This window comes from Notolepis coatsorum, assembly GCF_963971535.1.
Source record: "Notolepis coatsorum genome assembly, chromosome: 7".
Classification (NCBI taxonomy): Eukaryota; Metazoa; Chordata; class Actinopteri; order Aulopiformes; family Paralepididae; genus Notolepis; species Notolepis coatsorum.
The window spans coordinates 47,017,191-47,035,013 of NC_140171.1; the positions used below are offsets into that span (position 1 = coordinate 47,017,191).

The window sequence follows — 17,823 nt, forward strand, 5'->3', positions numbered from 1 at the left end:
CACGGCACAGACTGGAATGTGTTCCGCGACACAGATAACATTAATGTCTACACGGAGACAGTGCTGGACTATGTTTGTACTAGGGTGGAAGAAACAATCCCCACTACCACAATGAGAGTTTACCCAAATCAAAAACCATGGGTAGACAAATCCGTCCGTGAAGCTCTGAGAGAGCGCACCAAAGCATACAACGACGGCCTAGTGGCAGGCAACATGAATGACCACAAGGTGGCGCGATACAACGTAAGGAGGACAGTGTCAGAGGCCAAACGGCGCTACAGGGATAAAATTGAACTCCAGTTTGAACAAGCTGACTCTAGAGCTATGTGGCAGGGGCTCAAAACGATGACAGACTACAAAGGCGCCTCCCTCAAACTGAACAGTGACATCTCCTTAGCAAATGACCTCAATACCTTCTATGCGAGGTTTGATGCTGGTAATAACAACACCAGCTCACAAGCCACGGCAATGGGGGGGGGGGGGTCGGCTGCTGATGGAGGCGCAGTGTTCAGGGTAACAGAGCATGAGGTGAGGTGGACCTTTAAAAAAGTGAATATCAGGAAGGCAGCAGGTCCGGACGGCATCCCCGGCCGCGTCCTAAAAGTCTGTGCCGACCAACTGGCCCCAGTATTCACTGACATATTTAACCTGTCCTTAGAACAGGCTGTCATCCCCACCTGCCTGAAGAAGTCCACTATTATCCCTGTACCCAAAAAATCCAAGCCTGCTTGCCTCAACGACTACCGCCCTGTAGCTCTCACCTCCATAGCCATGAAGTGCTTTGAGAAGCTAGTAAAGGGCTACATCTGCTCCTCCCTCCCCATCAACATGGACCCCCTGCAATTTGCATACCGCCCCAACAGGTCCACGGAGGACGCCATAGCCCATGTGCTGCACACAGCAGCATCACACCTGGACAAGAGGCAGGGGAACTATGTGAGAATGCTATTCATCGACTACAGCTCGGCATTCAATACCATAGTCCCCTCCATACTCATAGCCAAGCTCAGGGACCTGGGCTTGGGCTATGACCTCTGCCAGTGGGTCTTGGACTTCCTGACTGGCAGACCCCAGGTGGTGAGAGCAGGCAACTGCACCTCCTCATCCATCACCCTCAACATAGGGGCCCCCCAGGGCTGTGTTCTGAGTCCCCTCCTCTACTCCCTGTACACACACGACTGTGTGGCTCAGCGGAGTAGCAATACAATCATCAAATTTGCTGACGACACAGTGGTGGTGGGCCTGATCTCTGCCAACGACGAGAGGGCCTACCTGGAAGAGGTCAAGGTCCTGGCGGGATGGTGCCAGGAAAACAGCCTCTCCCTGAACGTCAGCAAAACAAAGGAGATGATTGTGGACTTCAGGAGGTCGGGGGTCAAGGACTACAGCCCCCTCAGCATCGACGGGGCACCGGTTGAGAGAGTCAACAGCTTTAAGTACCTCGGAGCCTACATATCCGAGGACTTGACATGGACCACACACATTGACAGTGTTGTGAAGAAGGCACGACAACGCCTCTACTTCCTCAGGCGCCTAAGGAAGTTCCAAGTCAGTCAGAAGATCCTTAAGAACTTCTACTCATGTACAATAGAGAGCATCTTGACCGGCAACATCACCTCCTGGTTTGGGAATAGCACTGCACAAGACCGAAGCAGACTACAAAGAGTGACACGTTCAGCCGAACGCACAATTGGAGGGGGGCTCCCCACCCTCCAGAACATTTACAACAAGCGTTGCACGGGCAAGGCTAAGAGAATCATTAAAGACTCCAGTCACCCGAACAACTGCCTCTTTGAACTGCTGCGGTCAGGCAAGCGATACCGGAGTCTCAAGGCGAGCACAGAAAGACTCAGAAGAAGCTTCTATCCCCAGGCCATCAGGCTGCTAAACGAACAATGAATGAACACTACACAACAACCAAACGCACATAGCACACACATCCACACGCACACACTCACTTTAAACAAACACACTGTAGCACCCACTCCACACACTTTATAGCACACACCCACTTTAAACAAACACACTGTAGCACCCACTCCCCACACTTTATATTTATTGATGAAGGATTGCACTACAACTCGTACACCTTACTGTAAATTGTACCTAAAATTGTACCTCATCCCATTTCTGCTTTGCACTAGATAGTACTGTACATTAGTACACTGCATAGTATTGTATATTATATGGTAACTCAGAACATTGTACATATGTCTATACCGAACACTGTGACCTCATTTTTCTTCTTCTAAATTACATGCTATATTATGTTATTTGATACTATCTTGTCTAGCACAGTCTCTGGAGCGTAACAGTAAGAAGCATTTTGTATGAAAGTATTCTGTACTTCTGTATGACAACTATTAAAGAACTTGAACTTGAACTTGAACTTTTCTTTCATGAAATATTGTAAGCCGTGATTTCTTTTTATTATTATTATTTTTAATCCTCTCTTTCTCCGATTTTTCTCTGTTTTTCTCCCCGTCCCAATTTAGTCCTTGTGCCAATTCCCCCTCTCCCCTACCTGTTTGTTGTGTGCATGTTCTCCTACTGGTCGGTACAAGGGAACCCTGAAGTCATCCGCACGCTTCCTCCGACACGCGTGGCGACAGCCAGTGACTCTTTTTTCACCTGGCAGCGAGGACTCTCATTGGTGAAGTGTAACGCGTGGGAGGTCACGCTGCCTTCATCAAGTCCTGCCTCCGCTGAGCAAGCGCCCAGACCTGACCTGTAGGCGTCGCTGTCCACAACGCCAGATTCCCACCCATGACTTGCCCTCCCCCTAACCCAGCCAAACGGGTTAGTATAGCTGTGTTAGTATATATGCTGACTCCGGGAGTCGAGACCACAGCCTCTTGCATTGGTGACGAGCGCAATCTCCGCTACGACCTGACCGCCCCTGTAAGCCGTCATTTGAGGCTTTATAAAAGCAGCACAATGAACACAAATCTGTCAGTGCCAAGTCCGTCCTCATCTTAAATAACAAACAGCATTGCTTGTTGTAGTTAACAAAGAGAGGCAGAGTTGATTTTGCACAAAAAAAGAAAAAAAGAAAAAATCATATACGGTATTTATTTTTTTAAATAATTTTATTTTCATATTCGAATCCCATGCCCATCGAACGAAGCTTCAACGCTTTGAAGTATTTAAGACAGCCCTAACGCGTACATCTGCACACACACACACTAATGTTGAAGTGGTTGGAACTAGTACTCTATGCGTCGTACAGTACTGTACAGTATGTGTGCATCCAGTCTTTGGCTTGGCCTGTGAAGACCACCTTGTCTTGGGGAATCTGAAGTAGGCCGAGTTATGGGATGTGCTCATTTCATACACTATCACTATATGGGCCACAGCCAAGGACACTCTCCCTTTAAAACGCCATGCCTGGGACTCATAACCATAAAGAATTAATCAGATTTCAGCAAAATGGGATAATAAAGATCACAGCCCATATAAGCTCAGCAGTCATTTATGTTGCAAGAATATTGACCATCTCTCAAGAGACATTGTTAGTCCACTGCTCCAGGGCAGATACCCTAGATTTAGTTCAGTTAAAATATTTTTTAAAGCAATTAGCAGCTAGAAAATGAGCTTAGGGTGCATTGTAGTTATAATGAAATATATAAACAAAAATACAAAGAAAAAGGTTTGGCCTCGTTTATCACATGGAGCTATGGACATGTACGATATAGTAGTCCAGTGTACAAAGGGGAAAGTGCCCTTATTAAGCTGGAATAATAGGCATACTTACTATTTGAATGGGTCTCGGGTAGTTCGCCTACCTGTTGCTTTTGAGAAAAGGCATCATCTCTCTCTGCTCTCCACCTACAGTCACCACACGACAACAACAGGAAACTCGTTGAGGCTGCACCAGCCCAAAGTAGAGAGACTCTGCACCAGCCTAAAAAGAGGGCTGGACCCACGGTAAAAAAAGAAAAAAGAAAAAAAAACTCGAGTCAGGTAACTGGCGGACAGACGAAGCCAAGTCTTTCAGTATTGAGGGTTTGGGAGACGCGCTGCTGTTGGGAAGGGAGGTAGCGAACGTGACAAGCTACATTCAGAAAGGATTCGACTCTCAATAGTTCCGCGACTTTCGGCTTAGAAACTAACTTTTTAGACCTATACATTCTAACAGCGTCGTAATCGTCTCGAACCCATGTGACGAACTTTACCAGTCCGTCGAGAGGCAGCAGGCTCAGGTGTTCAGCTGCAGCATAGGTGGCTTTGTTTCCACCAGACCAGACATCATAGAAAACAAACGGGAGACGTTCTCTTTATTGATTATTTAAAGAGCTTATTTTACCCTCCGGTTTTCTTTCTGGTTTCGTTTTTCATATTTTATTGGACTTACAATATCAAGTGGCCAAGTTAAAAACAGGTAAGTCTACTGTTTGCAATTGATCGAAATAACCCTGCCTAATCTCATCTATTGGTGTGTACTGTGTAGAGTATGTTGTATGTTTGAACCAGGCAGCTAACCATACAAATGATGTGTCCTTGGCTTGACACCTTTTGGATCCGGGCCAGCTCGTGGAAATGATCCTGGCGTGGCGGAGAGTTCGATAGCCTTGCCAACTGCTGAGTTGCCTGACCCCTGTAAAGCATTAGCCTACAACCCGAGGACTAGGCTACACATTAGTACCTACAAAAACATTATTTTTTAAGTGAGTGTCTCCATAGCTGAGCTTAGACATACACTTTATGTGTGTTAAATGTCACTGGGCCCTGGCACTTCAGAAATGGAATATTTTGAGTAGGCTGGTTTCATCATTCAAACTAGAATCTTACTCATTCTTATCTATATGGCATAGGTTAAGGCTTGTGAAACATGCAAGTGATTGATGAACAAGTATTGATTCCGCTTTGGCTAAGCATTTGATCTACAGATGGCTTGCAAAACACATGTTAATAAACACACATGCACACACAGAAAGAGAGGCCACATCATGATCCACATCTCATATAAATCATGCACACTCAGAGACAGAGCAAAAATACAGACTCAGCCAGGCACCCAGAACTATTTCAAAACATCAAACCCACAGCTCGCTGAGTTCGCTAATGTAGCCTGATAAAAAAGCCTTGGGCTTTTACATAACTCATCGTATAACACATGCGCACACACACAAGCACACACACACGCACACACAAATCTGCTTAGCTCACATAAATCCACCATGTGGTGGTTTTGGGGGGTGTCACACAGCAGGAGGTCCTGACAGTGCTACTAAGTCGGCCTGAAGGGCTAAGGGGCTTAAGGCCACATCCAGGGGATGTTATGCAGCTACTTGCACCTGTAATATATTTTAGGAAACTTCTTATATGTGTATGCTCTTTAGGTTCTTAAACCAGGGCACTTAATACCTAAATATTCAAGGAGTGGGGTCTAAAGGAACGCATTCCTGCTGCGGTCACCTGACCTCATGACTTCACTATCATCCGGAAGGCAAACTGGTCTTTTAAAGGTGTACTCTGTGAGATATTCAATCATTTGGAATGCGGACTGCATAGATTACCACATCCAATTAGGCCTACATGAAATAAGCGGATCATTTAATTGTTGAGTCTACAGTGATATCTGATGAAGGTTCTAGCGACTAAACCTCACTGTTTTGATAAGAATATAGTATATTTTAATGGGTAGAGCATCTCTTCATCCCTCATTGATTCAACACATTTAAGCAACACCTCTAATACCACTTTTACTTACAGAGTCTAGTCTACTCATTTCCTGTCCAACAGATTATTATAATGTCCCCCATAATAATATATGGCGGCTGTGCCATTTTCAATATAAAAAATGGATGTTTGGTAGAAAATAGTCTTCACAACAAGTCATGTGGATTATCTTGAGTAACCATGTCATGATTTCTGGAAAGAGACATTGCTATTGAGTTAAAAAAAAGAAAAAGAATTAAATCAAGTGCCATCCAAATGAAAATAATACCAAAACTATATGGATGGTTAAATATATGTTTGACCCTTTGAATTGTGTGTTTATTCCATGTAATTGTACGTTGTGTTAAAAATCCCACAGAATGCACCTTTAATCAGCATTCCTCTTTTAAGGTACATGATGCTGCATACGGCCTCAGGACACACATGCCAATCAAGGCATAAAGTCCCTATGCACTGCAGGCTTAACTGACCATTCCAGCATCATTATGACCTAAAAGGCAAACTGGTCTTAAATCAGCCCTTAATTTCTAAGATACTTGATGCATGCTGATGGTGTATGTATGGTATGTATTGTACTATACTATCTAGTATTGAGGCCCGAGGCCTGTATGCATACAACTAGTAAATTAGTCAGTTGGCTTGTTCTCAGTCAAGACTTCCATAGTTCCATTCATTGTTTAGTAGTTTTTTATGCTTTTGTCGATGCAGAATGAGTTATTTACTGAAGAATTATGAGGAGGACCCATGCTAAAGTCAAATTACCATATTATAAACTTCACTATGACCAAAAAAGCAAGTTGGTCTGATCAGCAGCACTGCATTTGCACATAATCCAAATGTAACAAATGGGCAGTCACACCAACCAAAAGAGGGTTTTAAATTCTTTACCTGATTGACCCAGCTCCTCATACCAGCACTAGACAGCAGGTCAATATGAGTTTCTAAATGGTATTTGCTGCATTTTCTGGATGTAAAATATTTGTTTACATTGGAGATGTTTGTAAACACTGGATTAAAATGGAATGATATTCTGATTCACAATGGGTTAGGAAAGCTCCAAATAGCCTTTTTATATTAATATCAATATACCTCACATTTGGTTATAAAGGGGAAAAAATAACTTGTGGCTTCAACCCAGCAATGACAACTTGAACATCTGGGTCACATCAGGTTAAAGATAATGTTGTGTAGCCTTACCTGTGTAAAGCCCTTCCCATAGTCGAGCGGACCGTACATGGAGCAGACTCCCGCAGGCTCAAAGCTGACCCAAAGGGTACTCAAAGCAGACCCAAAGCAGACCCCAAGTGCGAAGCTCCTATTTTCTGACGCGCGGACGTCCGCGGCGCCCACTTGGTGTCACACAAAACGCTGCTGGCGCGAGACATGTAGGAAATTGGTCCGCGGAGATCCGCTCTACTATGAAGTCCAGTCCGTGTACAGTCCGCTCGACTATGGGAGCACCTTAACTGTGGCACTGTGCTATGGCAAAATCCCTGGTATATTCCACTGTACAGGCCGCATGGTGTTAAGCCTGGAGCCAAATGACCAGTACAAGGGAACAAGACTTCTTGTTGTTGTTGTTGTTGTTGTTGTTGTTGTTTAGCTTCTCCGCCTGCCTGTTGGTGTTGAGCCGAAGGTTTTATCTCCCTGATGAATGGGAAATGTGACAGAAAGCTCGAGTGAGATGGAGAGATGTGCTGGTTATTTGCTAAATCAGTTTGATTTCAGTTTGTCTGCAGAAATCTATCCCAATGTACCAGAGGAGTGGGTGTGGAAGATAAGCTGGAAGAAAGACAGATAAAAACCATGTGGTCGTCAGCACCACCGATTAGTTGGGAGTTTTTATCTCTTTTTTTTTTTTTAAATTGCACTGAAGAGAGAGGGAGAGAATCACATTGACTGGAGGGAGATAAAGAAAAGGAAAAAGGAATAAAGATGAGAGAAGTGTTGGAGTGATGAAATGCTTGTTTTCCTCTGGTGGGCTGGATGATTGATGGATGAGTGTTCAGCTGGAGGGACATTCCTCACTACCACACCGCCTCTGGGCACCTCTCTCTGTGCCCCGCTCTCTCTGCTCCCCTCTCCCGCTCTCTCTGTGCCTCCCTCTCTCTGCTCCCCTCTCCCTCTCTCTCTGCCATCTCTCCCTCCATTTCTTTCCGTCTGTCTCTCTCCCTCTCTGTCCCTCGCTCTCTCTGTCTTTCCCTCTCTCTTCCCCTCTGTCTATGTTTTATTAAAATCCCCATTAGCTGTCAAATTAATGACCTAGTCTTCCTGGGGTTCTCACAAAAAAAGAATACAACAGAATACAAATAATACAGAATGTAATTAGTAATACGATTAAAATAAGAAAGAAAAAAAAACTCATATCTAAAAGGGTAACTGAAATTGATAAGAATAATCTGTTTTATTGGACAATCCCACATCCATGCCACATGCCTTTTCTCTGGATCTCTTACAACATCATCAACAGTAGCCGGCTACCTTACATTTTTTCTAGGGGTGCACCGATATATCGGTCGGGTATCGGTATCGGCCGATAAGTGCCTTGTTGACTGCTATCGGCCTATCGGCCGATAAGCTCAAATGTGCCGATAGCAGTCGCCGATAACTAACCATCCATTTGTGTAGCGTCAAAAGGCAAACAAAAAAAATTCACTCGCGACCTACCTGCACAACGCCCGCCGTCCCCCCCACACACACACAAGCTACTGCATCAAAGTTACTATTTATGATTAACAAGGCATTCGTTTTGTGGCATTAACGTTATATAGTTAGTGTTACACGGACAATAACATCAGCATATTATTATTACCCATAGCAGCAAGGCATTACTCCGAGTCCGTTCATAGCCGGGAGGCAGAAGACTAACGTTACTGGTGAAAATGTGATTTACGTTGGAATACTCCTTTGCCAACTTGCTGTACTTTGCTTGCAGGTCTGCAGCCATTATTACTGGATTAAGAATAGCCCCAACTTTAGCCAACGTAACGTTATGGCTAAACCTTTAACATTAGTTAACCCTAGCTTTCGGTTAGCTGTTCAATGTTAATAACACAACCAAGCGAATCCATCAGAGCTCCCCATCAACACCGCTCTGTCGGGAGGATGGCATTTAAGAAAGTATCTGCTGTTAAAATGACACAAACATTCGTTTTGTGGCATTAACGTTATTATAGTTAGTTACACGTTCAATTACATCAGCATAGTATTTACCCGAAGATAGCAAGCAAGCCGTGCATAGCTCGGTTACATTCCGTTGCTCATTCCGTACCCAACTACACATTCTGCAATCTGTTAATAAAGTTTTCAACCAGACAAATGTATAGAAAGGCTTTGTTTTATTATAAAATTTGTTGCAGTAAAATCATTGTGTCTCGTTTGGCCATCCTGTGGAGCGCGCTGGTCGGCGGGCACTGCCGGGCAGCTAACGTATTAGCTTGTTGTGGTTCTAAGTTTGACTCGCATTCTGCAAGCAGATCAATGGCGGCATGCCCCGAAGTAGAAAAATGAATAAACGCTTGGTGGTAAGCAGGAGGTGGGTGCTAGCGGTGTGGCGTAATTGGCCGAATCGACTGTCAATCAAAATGGTTCCATTGCATTGGTTGAAAGCTCTGGTTGAGAGAATAGTATCCCGCTGCAGGCCGCCAGAATGGTTCCATTGCATTGGTTGAAAGCTCTGGTTGAGAAAATAGTATCCCTCTGCAGGCCGCCAGACGATACTGGGAGAGGGATCAGTGATACCATAAACATATTTCTTGATGTTTCCTTTTTTAAGTAAGTAAAGAGGCCTACAAATACAAACACACATACAAATATACAGTAGTTTCATTAAAAAAATTAAAAAAAATTAAAAAATAAAAAAAAAAAATTTAAAAAAAAAATTAAAAATACTTATTTTTTGCCACAATTATCGGTATCGGTATCGGCCGATTGTGTTAGTTGAACAATCGGTATCGGTATCGGTGGCCAATTTTCATATCGGTGCACCCCTAATTTTTTCATAGTTAATATTCACCAATATTCCTGACAGATATTCAGACATCTAACGGAACGTAGGCCAAGTGCGTCCACATTTTTATAGGATTCTATCACATTTTCATAACAATAGCACCCTGCGCCGTTTTCATTGAGGTTTCTTACAAATTAACGATGCTTTATCTTGTCCTTTATATGCCGATTATCATTAGAATCTTAAATTGTACCATATGTCCCCCTTTAGACAACATATGTAATGCTACCAGCGCACTTTTGTTAAGATAATTAGTTGGCCATTCGCGGTCGCTATACCGAGGTTGCAGTAATAGTTTACCGCTGTTCAGATCACGTCGGAGAATATAGACCCATCCCAGTGACCTGCGACCTGTGCTAACGCTCTTGGGAAATGCAGTGTTGTAGTTCTCAACATTTTCAGCCTTTAATTTTAAACCAATGCTGCCATCTACTGACAACAAAAAAGTGTTGTCTAATCGTCACCTTGAGAGCTACTTCCGTATACAGCGCCGCCCCAAACCCATTCTAGAGATTCCCACTTTTTGCTGGGAGTGGGGCGTGGCCGTATTTGGTCCCAGACAATAAGAGTGGCTGCAATTGGTCACCGTGACGTTAACATGTTTGGTATGACCCAGCAGGAGCATAGCCTATCTGATCCTAGTTTCTGTGTAAATTACATACCTGAGTGGCATACCTGGCGTCATGTGGTTTATGGTGTGTCAATTTTGGATGTGCATAACGTGTAAATAAAATAATAATACAACATTTAATTTAACTTTAAAATGAAAGAAATTGCGTAACATGTTTCCAAGTGGTTTGTCCATTATACATTCTAATTATCTCTCTCTTAACACGACGATACAAATCTATCTTAACGTTACCAGACTACATCCCCACAACATGGGCTACACACAGCAATCATCCATGAGGTAACACTGCTGCTCATCACACAACATGGGCTACACCGCTACACACAGCAGTCATCCATGAGTTAACACTGCTGCTCATCACACAACATGGGCTACACACAGCAGTCATCCATGAGGTAACACTGCTGCTCATCACACAACATGGGCTACACACAGCAGTCATCCATGAGTTAACACTGCTGCTCATCACACAACATGGGCTACACACAGCAGTCATCCATGAGGTAACACTGCTGCTCATCACACAACATGGGCTACACACAGCAGTCATCCATGAGTTAACACTGCTGCTCATCACACAACATGGGCTACACACAGCAGTCATCCATGAGTTAACACTGCTGCTCATCACACAACATGGGCTACACACGGCAATCATCCATGAGGTAACACACTGCTGCTCATCACACAACATGGGCTACACACAGCAGTCATCCATGAGGTAACACTGCTGCTCATCACACAACATGGGCTAAGCCTACACACAGCAGTCATCCATGAGGTAACACTGCTGCTCATCACACAACAATGCTTGCTAATGCATAATGTTAGCTACCTACAAAAATACCTGCATAACTTTAATTTACTCACCATTAGTAGCAACACTTGTAAAACCGACTGAAACTCATGTCCACAGTACACAGATATTTCCAGAAACAAATTTTTGCACCCCTCCATTTATATATATAAAAGAAAAAACACATAATGGACTGACATCAGGCTGCAGGGATCTCTCCATGGTCCTGATTGACCTGATGGCAGGCTGCAGGGATCTCTCCATGGTCCTGATTGACCTGATGGCAGGCTGAATGGATCTGTTCTTCGGTCCTGATGGCAGGCTGAAGGGATCTGTACTTGGTCCTGATTGACCTGATGGCAGGCTGAAGGGATCTGTCCTTGGTCCTGATTGACCTGATGGCAGGCTGCAGGGATCTCTCCATGTTCCTGATCGAACTGAAGGCAGGCTGCAGGGATCTCTCCATGTTCCTGATTAGAGATAATACTCCATTTTCAATACATATACAGGGACAGGAGAGTTGGTCATGATGTTAATGCTTTCCAAAAGCTCAGTTTTAGCTCCATTTCATCCATCCACCCCTATACAGGCAAAAATCTCCACCCTGGAAGCCGTTTTCCAAAAGCTTCTGTATTTTGTATTTTGTACAGTACAGGGACAGAACGTAGGCTCACATAATGTAAATTGTTTTGATAGGCTACAGCAATGTGGTAAAGCAAGAGGGAAAAGAGACTGACTATAGCGTAAGATTCATGATTCTTGTAATTGAATATTATTCTGTTATCAGGGACATGTGAGGGCCATTATCGTGGACGATACATGAACGATAATATCACGCAGGCCTAGTCAGTTGCTGCCTGTGTGTCCATGGGTCTGTAGCTAACATACCTGGACCACTCCCCGGCCTCGGGTCTCAGTTGCTGCCTGTGTGTCCATGGGTCTGTAGCTAACATACCTGAGTGGCTAGCAGCAGACCACGCCCAGACCTCGGGTGTCAGTTGCTGTCTGTGTGTCCATGGGTCTGTAGCTAACATACCTGAGTGGCTAGCAGCAGACCACGCCCAGACCTCGGGTGTCAGTTGCTGCCTGTGTGTCCATGGGTCTGTAGCTAATAGGGGTGTAAAGGTACACGTATCTGTACCGAACCGTTTCAGTACTGGACCTTAGGTTCAGTACGGCTGTGTACCGAACGAATACAATGGTATGTTAACCACTAACGACCGCCCACCGGGGGCTGTTTTATTTCACAATCTAATATATATATATATATTTCTTTTTTTACAGTCTATTATTAATTTCAATATAGAATATCCGTTGACAGCCCTACAAGTACAATTAGTTACTGCACACTACATCACCCCTGAGTGGAACATGGAAAGCCAAACCTTCCCCCACTGTACCGAAAATCCGTACCGAACCGTGACTTCAAAACCGAGGTACGTAACGAACCGTGGTTTTTGTGTACCGTTATTACACCCCTAGTAGCTAACATACTGTACCAGAGCGGCTAGCAGCAGACCTTGCCCAGGCCTCGGGTGTCAGTTGGTTTAAGTTGCTTCTCTTCTCCCTCCACTTCCCTGTCTTTTCAGGGAAAAACCTCAGCCTACTGTGTATTGAGTTTACAGGTACAAGTGAGAATTTGAGACGGCACACAGTTTACATTACATTGTGTGTCTGTGTGACTATGTGTCTGTATGCCTCTCTGTGGTTGTGTGTCTGTGTCCCTCTGTGTGTGTGTGTGTGCTTTCCAACTGGAATCATCTGTTCACATATGCTTGAGAAATCCAACTGACAGTTAGTGGGAGGAGGAGAAAAAGCATTTACCTTCTTAAAACTTAAATCTCTCACTCACTCACTCACTCACTCACTCACTCACTCACTCACTCACTCACTCACTCACTCACTCACACTCTCACTCTCACTCTCACTCTCACTCTCACTCTCACTCTCACACACACAGACAGTACACCCTCCTCCTTTAAACTGACAGCAGTAGTGATGCATTAATCAGCCAGACAGTTGAGTAATGTCTTATTGGTGTGGGGTTAATCGTCTGAGGAGGACATAGCGTCAACAAAGAAATACGCCTCCTTTAAATTATATAGTTAGCTGAGCTCCTTCCAAGCATTTACCTAACAGTAACCCTTCATCATGCATTCCCTTTAAAGCTTTTGCCTTTTATTTCAGGCTGCAAAAGGGTTTTCTTTGTTGAAGCCTCAAGTTAAATGTTTTTCAATTTGGACCGTAGAAAAAGGCTAAACAATTACTGAAAGCTGCCCCTAAACGGTTATGTTTGATCTGGACCTAAAGGCTCAGTCTTAGTCCAGATCTGGCATACTGTACACAGACTATGCTGGACTATGAAAAGCAAAGGACTGTGGTCTGTCAGTCTGCATAGTAGGCTTGCCGCCTTGTTAACGGTGTTACTCTGTGTTCAGATTACTTGCCCACCGGTTATTTAGTTAATAATCAGCACCTACGTTCATCAAATAAAAACCTCTAACCTAATACTAAGCGTGCTATCAATATTTACTCGGACAACATTATAAAACTGAAAGTATCGGCTTCTTCTGCACACAGCAGTCGCAGAGTAGAGGAGTATATTTCACTTCACAAAAGAAGGATCTAGACGACACGGCAGGTTACACACACTGATTGGCGGAGGATTTGCCAATATTTCGGATTTAAACTAGGTATGCACGATATTGATTTTGACACCGATACCGATAACTTTATGCTCCTCAAGCTGATATCGATAACCGATATTTATTGTATTATAATTTCTTTTTTAAATGTATATATATATATATATTTTTTTTTTAGTATTTATAAGCTCGGACGTCATCGGTACTGCTATCGGTACTCGAGAAATTATGGAGTTTTTTTTTGAGGAATTTAAACGTTGCAAACTAATCTTGTTGGCCGTTTTCTATATCTCTCCTGCCTCGGTGTCTCTGCCTGCGCGAGGAGCGGGCTGTGCTCACACACACACTCACTCATACACACACGGGTGCTGCCGAGTACAGACAGCTCTGCTCTCATCATGGCGGACAGAACGAAACGTTCAAAAGTCTGGGTCTATTTTACTAAAGCCGATGCTGACAACGCTCGTTGCCACAAGTGCAACAAGACATTTGCCAGTAATGTATAAGCGCTGGTACTTGTCAATGTGGCTGGCGGGGAGCTAACGTTATTAGCCTGAGCTCCGAGTAGAATAATGGCCGACAATCCGGAGGTAAATAAACTAACGAGAGCTTCTGATTGGTGGTAAGAAGAAGAGGTGGGTGCAAGCGGTGGGACGTAATTGGCAGATCAACTGTCTGCCTCCGAATGTAACGTGACTACGTCACAGCCAAGAAAGGGAGCGCTGGATTTGTGAAAAACTCCCTGTTCCTAAACCACACGCTGTCAGTCATACCACAGTACTGGCAAAACGGGAGGAGTCTATAATAAAAACAAGCGCCCTTCATCCAAATCCACCCACACCGGATTTCTTTTAACCAAAAAAAGTATTATATATTATCGGAGCTATCAATAACGTTATCGGGTTTATTGGGATGACGTCATAATTGCTGATATCGGCCCGATAATAATCGGCCCGATAATTATCGGCCCAATAATTATCGCCCCGATAATTATCGTGCATCCCTAATTTAAACCCAATGCAAATGGGGACCTGCTGACGTTAATGAGGCAATCTGTAAACTTTGTATGATGATGGTGCCAGCATCTGGAGGCAACGGCTCAGAAATGGGCCATGCATGCCCATTTGTGAAAGCTCGACTGGAGAGAGAGGACAGACCATGGACAGACGCACCGGTATCCACTGCTAGTGCATTTGTGTTGGGAGGGTGTGAGCATTTGTGGTGTTCCGCCCCGCTCCAAGCCCCATTTCATGGGTGCATGCAGGGAGCGAAATTTACTTTTTGACTCACCTGCCAGTGGCGGGTAGATGGGAAGAGTCTACCCGCCAAGCATATTTCTTAGCTGCCAAAATGTTTTTGATTAAAAAAATATATATATACATTTTATATAAAACTTTTTTTTAATAAAATATATATTATATAATCATACTTGTAGTTGTATTATCTGCAAGACATCGCCACCACGCAATAAGTCAAAATGCTTGCTATCTGCAAACAGCTCCACTGTCTGTGTGTATACTTGAGTAGCCTCCAGCTCCAGCAAGGATTCTCCGGCCCTGCAGCTAGACCCTATATTCAGCTAGACCCTACATTCAGCATGCAAGGATTCTCCGGCGATGCAGCTGGACCCTATTTATAACGTTACGGTTCATTTGTCAAATCACATTCAACATGCCCTCAGCTAGAATACGCATTCAATCAATGTTATAAGACATTGATATCAGGAGCTATCTGTAGCTACTGCTAGCCCGGTAGATAACGTTAAGACAATTTAGTTTACTGGGACAGATCGATCTAACGTGAGCTAGCTAACGCGAGCTAGCTAACGAGGGAACGGAGGTATTATTATTAATAGTCGAGTCGACTATTGCTGGAGCATTTGTTGATATCAGTAGCTAGCCAGCTAGATACCGTTAGACAATGCCTCGTCATGTATTAAACTAAAAGTGAATAGTTGACTGGGTCATTGTTTAAACAGTAACGGTAGCTCATGGAGGTCCGGTCTAGACTAGAGCAGACTGCCTGTGTTGACATGAGCACTGCGAGCAGAAGCCCTTAGCCAATAGTATCCCGCTGCAGGGCTGGGCGGATATGACTCGTTGCCATGTTTTTTTTCAAAATAAGAGTATCATACGAACCTAATTGTTGCTAACTGACGGAGCCATCGATATTATGACTGGAGATGCGCTTGGGGCGGAAATGAGACCCGCACAGATTTTCAAAATAAGAGTATCGTTATGAACCTGATTGATCACACGCCACACGGCGGGCAGCCCTCTAAGTGTCAAGCGCCAAAGGTAAAAACTGATCGCCCCTGGCGGGCGGCAGGCTTTAGTTTCGGTCCCTGGGTGCATGAGGAGACATAATAACGATAATCTAGCGTTGATTTCAGGAAGATTTGATAATCGGGCGAAAAATGACAACGTGATAACTGGATTTCGCTAAATAAATTTTTGCGTATTTTCCTGTGATTACTCAGAATCACCCAAACTATACTCTTATTCACCACGGTATAAAACGGAAATGTACGGATGAAAAAACAATCTGTTTTGTGCATGTTGACTGGAAGCAACTCGCTGACCAATTGACGGGTGTATTAGATCCATAGCTATAATATTTCATATACAGGGCTGTACACTGCAACGAGATGATCGCAAATTGCCCCCTAATTTGGCCGGTGCGAGTGGAAAATAATATCTGGGGGCAAGCTTGCGAGTAGTGATTTCAACCCTTCATTCGCATATCACTCCTAAATTAATCCATACAAATTGGATACAAAAAATTGTAAAACATTAGCCTACAACCAGGGCGACATAATGTTGCGGTTGTAATTTCATTAGACAGACCAGCGCGGACCTTTTAATAACATGCAATTTAATTGACATGAGCAATGGGCTAACGTTAGCTGGTAACCAAGGTATCCACTATGCTAAGCTAACTAGCGTTAGCTGCTGCTAACCCTGGAAAACGGTCAAAGCGGACTCCACAACACTAGTTCCATTCGTGAGGAAAGGGGGTGGGTTATATTGACAACGCTTGACAACAGAAGTTTAAACATAACTTCATATTTATTGGTTATTCGTTTCTGCATGTCATCCACTTTCCATCTCCGTGTGTTAGACTGTTCCTGTTTACATTCGAGTGTGACGTCATCACCTACGGCAGCTTAGACGATCAAAACGCGAACCTAGAGCAAACCGGAGGGGGTGGGGGGGGGGGGGGGCTGGCTCTCTCGTTCGTTCTCGCCCCCTCTCTCTCTCTCTCTCACTCTCTGTCTACATTCAATGATTTAAAGTAGCTAAACGTTACAGACAGTATAAATTAGGGGTGGGACGATACATCGATCCAGATCGATACATCGATGTAATTATCAACAATCGAATCGGATCGATGCGATGTAATAAGATCGATTCATATCGATACTCTTATTTTGAAAATCCTGTGGCGAGTCTCATATCTGCCCAAGAACAACAGCAGTAGCTCCGTGTGTGTAGATGTTACAGCATAGCATTCTCCCTTTCTGTGTGTGTGTGTGTGTGCGCGCGTCTTTGGAAAGACCAGATGAGGTCAGAGGAGTTTGATGTTTAAATGTTATTTAAACATAAACAATATAATACATAATAAATGTAGGCCTATACATGATCATGCAACATCAACAAATTGTTGTAGGAACAGTTTGGGAGAGGGAGGTTGTGAGTTTTGAGTTCCAAAAAATGTAGCTTAAAGTTTAAAGCTCAATATATAAAAACGTGGCACTTTACAGTGAACAGGAGGTCTATTTGTATTAAAAACAATAGATTGATTTTCCTTTAAATGTCTGGAAAAGCTCAAAAATACAAATGTCAAATGATATTTTCATTACCTTTTTTTTGTTGATCTAAATGTTACCGATTGTGTTAAATGGGCATATGATATCATCTCATATCGATCGCAGGCACCCGAATCTAATCGTATCGTATTGTATCGTGAGATACTTTGTGATATCGGCAAATATCGTATCGTTGTCCAAAGAATCGATATCGTATCGTATCATGATGAAACTGGTGATTCCCACCCCTAG

General features: G+C 43.7%; 1 protein-coding gene across 2 annotated transcripts in view; it reads left to right on the top strand.

Annotated features, from left to right (window-relative positions):
• Positions 1–4,000: 4,000 nt before the first annotated feature.
• Positions 4,001–17,823, top strand: part of LOC311231487 (uncharacterized protein) — a 200,136-nt gene continuing 186,313 nt past the window's right edge. For both annotated transcript variants that reach the window (XM_084318092.1, XM_084318093.1), the window contains exon 1: positions 4,001–4,381. The gene's annotated coding sequence lies outside the window, so the exon portion shown is untranslated. The remainder of the gene's footprint in view (positions 4,382–17,823) is intronic.